We start from the raw sequence: 4,187 nt of genomic DNA, 5'->3' as shown, positions 1-4,187 counted from the left end.
TATTTATATATATATATATATAATGTATGTATATATATAGAAATATATTTGTAAATATACATATATATACATATCTATTTATTTGTATGTATATATATATATATATATATATATATATATATATATATATAAAACCAGATATGCAGGGAATGGCACTGAACAATTTGGTAATACTTTTAGACCAGGCAGCATTTATTGCCCGTTGGCATTCTCTGATGAAAGCGAAATTAATCGTTTATACACAAGTTATGTTTATGGCAAACTTTGGTTTTTTGAATAAATAGGTGCATTAAACATACACAGACAGACACACAGACGCATTCAAGCACACATACACATACGCACACATACATATTCAGGAACACACGTGTATTAATGTCAAATGAACTAAATAGATTCCTCTAGATTTCAAAATCAGAGATGTTCCATCCTTGGTTAGTAGAACTTTTATCACAACAAAAATGCGTAAGCGACATTTTTCTTCTCCTTCCCCGATTTAATTAAATAGGGAACAAAATAGAATTTGCGTGTATATAATTGTTCTCCTTCAACTCCCTCCAGACTGCCCCGGGTTCTCTGATACAAATTTCATGTTTTAAAAAATTTAAGTTAATATATATATTCCAAACGTCGATTTCAAAATGAACTGAGACAAATACAGCGTGTTTCGATAGGAATATGGTAGCAAAACGTTTCAAAAGATTTAAAATAACGAAAGTTTAGTAAACCAGGTAATTTGTCTAGACTTTTTTTAAATCGTTACAAGATGGCCGATGAGGAAATACTGGGACAGTTGCATTATTTTTTGTAAGGGTATTGGAATTTGTCCTGTTAATATCAGACAGGAAATGAGAAGTCAAGTCGAAAAGTCAAAGGCTACAAGTGATAAATGTCGCCTATTTTAGTGAAGTCAACTTCCGACCCAACGAGTTAAGTCAAGAAGAATCTTCTTCGAGTACTTAACGTAAAACTCCAGTTCTGGATGAAAAAGCTTGAGAAAGATCCTCCTTTAATCGACATGAAGAACTCCTTCCTGATTCAGAAGGACCATAGATTCAGCGAAAGACATCCTGCTGTGGACGAGAACGGGATGATCAAAAGTTGGTTTGGTCAGCAAGAGTTACAAGACCGGACCAGCTATCTGTGACTGTAGTGAAGCAGAACACACTATAGAACAATGCTCCTCAACCGATGTCCCTATAACCGGTGCCCCTATAACCGGTGTCCCTACAACAGGTGTCCCTATAACCCATATCAGATTTTGTTGTTAAAATTTATCTGTAATAAATTGGTTATATTTGTACAATACACAAAATATTTTAACAATTTTTCATACAGTTGCTAATAATATTTAAATATAAAAATAAAACAGAATTTTTTTCAAAAAACGAATGGCTATAATGACCCATCCGAACAAAAAAAATAGGGTTCCAGAGGCAAAACATGGTTGAGAACCCTGCTGAAGTTTATTGCGTAAAAAAACTGTGCAAAGAAATGCAAAACTGCTTACACTAGCAGACTTCGACGACTCGAAAGAAGAATTATTGATATGGATTCATTGACTGAGAAGACGGTAGAAACGGAATGGTAAATTGTTTTTACTCACCGTCTGGAAACACAGCTCGCATCTTGAGATAACTTGTTGATAATCTGATTATGGAGGCTTTGTCCAACTGACTTGTAATGGCGGACGGCAATGGTAACAACTTTGCCAATTCGTAAAATTCCGCATTTTCTTTTTCCCTCCGGGTGCGCGCCGCATTTTTCGATTTTTCCTTCATTGCCTCAAGCCTGAAAAAGAAATATGACGATGCATATACATGCAGACATATACTCATACATACATGCATACATATATGATTTTATGTTCAGTTATAACAAAAACAATTTTTCATTAATCGCATGGGTTACTCTATAATTTTGTAGAGTACAAATTCATTATTCTTAAACAAGATTATCGTTGACAGTGACTTGGAAGTTTCAGCTTAGATTAACTTCAGTACATCACAGTTCCATGATGGCTTAGCTGGCCGAAACTTCGAAGTCACTACCGATATTGTACTTGTTAAACAATAATGTACGTATGTTTGTACAGTGTGTGTGAATATGTAAAAATCTATATATATACATACATACATATACATACATACATACATATATATATGTATATGTATATATATATATATATATATATATATATATATATATATATATATATATATATATATATATATATATACATGTGTGTGTGTGTGTATGTGCGTGTGTGTGTGTATTATATATATATATATATATATGCACACACACACATGTATAAGCATATCCACTTGTATTTTTAACCCTTAATCACCAAAATATACAAAGGAACAGGACGGCCGAGACCTCGTTCATGGCACTTATCTAGTCTTTGTGCGATGCACAAAAAGCGTAAACCTGTTTCGGTCATTCAGACAGCGGTGGTGGGCGACAAACACAGGCACAAAGACATACACAAGTAGACATATATAGAGAGAGAATGGGCTTCTTTCAGTTTCCGTCTATCAAATCCACTCACAAGGCTTTGATTGATCTGAGGCTGTAGTAGAAAACACTTACGGAATGTTCCATGCAGTGGGACTGAAACCGGGTCTATGCGGTTGGGAAATAAACTTACTACCCAGCCGCGAGTATCTTTGTTTAATAAATAAAAACATGTTAGATTGGTAAATGAATTTCTGTAAACGTTTATGTATAACACGAAAATGCAAATATTTAAAACAAACTTTTATACCACGCCCTAATCCCCTTACCTTTGACTCCCCATAAGGCCGCCCCACTGGGCTGTCAACCCCCCACCACCCACTTGGCTTTCACCGAACCGTCTCTTGAAACATAACTATGAAGGAAATATATTTACCTTTTCCTCTATCAGGCTGTGACCTGTTATCTCTCCCCAGGTAACTGAATTATCTATTAATTTGCTCTTCACAGCGAGAGGTAGCATGTGCTATTAGTTTCAAACATTTGTATCTTTCTACTATGATAGTTAGGCGTAAGGAGAACGTTTCTGTTTTCACCAGTTGTTACTTGTGAATCAACAAGATGTGCTGTAAAGGCCAGGAAGAGCAAGCAATATGGATAAGAGTTGTCGGAAATTTGTGTCCAGACTAAAAGAGGTAAAAAAAAAAAGAATCGATTGCCGCCAATTGGGTGCTGTGCTTGTATAGACACATATATGTGTGTAGGTAGATGTGAGAGAGAAAGAGAAAGATAGATAGAGAGAGAGAGAGAGAGAGAGAGAGAGAGTGTGTGTGTGTGTGTGTTGCAGCAAGCCGAAACAGCGAAGTCAGTGCCAAGCTTTTATCAAAGACATTCTACCAAAGACTGTTGAGCAATTCTTCAGTTTAATGGGAAATTGTTTCAATAAATTAAGTTTTAAAAAACGTTATATCATTCTTTTAGTTGTTTCAGTCATTGGACTGCGGCCAGGCTGGAGCACGGCCTTCCAGAATACTCAGTCGAACGAATCGTACTTATTTTGCAACGCCTGGTACTTATTTTATAGATCTTTTTTTACCGAACCGCTAGTTATGGGAACGTAAACACACTGACACCGGTTGTCAAATGGTGGTGGATGACAACACACACACACACACACACACACACACATACGCACATACACACACATACTGATATATATGTACACATTCATACAACAGGGCTCTTTCAGTTTCCGTCTGACAAACCCATTCATAAGGCTTTGGTCGGTTCGAGGTTATAGTGGAAAACACTTGCGCAAGGTGCCAAGCAGTTCGACTGAACGCAGAAACCATGTGCTTGGGAAGCAAACTTCTCACCACGCAGCCACATTTACGCCAATATGTGTGTGTGTGTGTGTGTGTGTTGATGTGTATGTGTGTGTGTGTGTTGATGTGTATGTGTGTGCGTGAGTGTTTATTGACGTATCTGTGCATATATGTACAGGTATGATTTTCCCACGCGAGTTTATTTGTCTATGAGCTTTATAAATGGCGTGTGTGTATACATGAGCCTATGCGTTTTCGTGTGTGTGCGTGCGTGCGTGCGTGTGTGTGTGTGTGTGTGTGTGTGTGTAAAATTTGACAGCTTCTGATAGATACCGGAATTGTAGCTGACTTCGCACCCGCATATACTTGCAGATACACAAGCGTACACACACACACACACAC

The 4,187-nt window shown here is 36.9% G+C and overlaps 1 long non-coding RNA gene across 1 annotated transcript in view; it reads right to left on the bottom strand.

The window, feature by feature from the left end:
• The window catches only part of LOC106875877 (uncharacterized), a 266,180-nt gene that overhangs the window by 105,717 nt on the left and 156,276 nt on the right, over positions 1 to 4,187 (bottom strand). Inside the window, exon 3 of the long non-coding RNA XR_008263507.1 lies at positions 1,607 to 1,791. This is a non-coding gene — a long non-coding RNA (uncharacterized LOC106875877). The remainder of the gene's footprint in view (positions 1 to 1,606; positions 1,792 to 4,187) is intronic.

Source organism: Octopus bimaculoides, chromosome 2 (genome assembly GCF_001194135.2).
Source record: "Octopus bimaculoides isolate UCB-OBI-ISO-001 chromosome 2, ASM119413v2, whole genome shotgun sequence".
NCBI classification, from domain to species: Eukaryota; Metazoa; Mollusca; class Cephalopoda; order Octopoda; family Octopodidae; genus Octopus; species Octopus bimaculoides.
The sequence above is the reverse complement of the archived record's forward strand: the minus strand, read 5'-3'. Positions and strand labels throughout refer to the sequence as shown.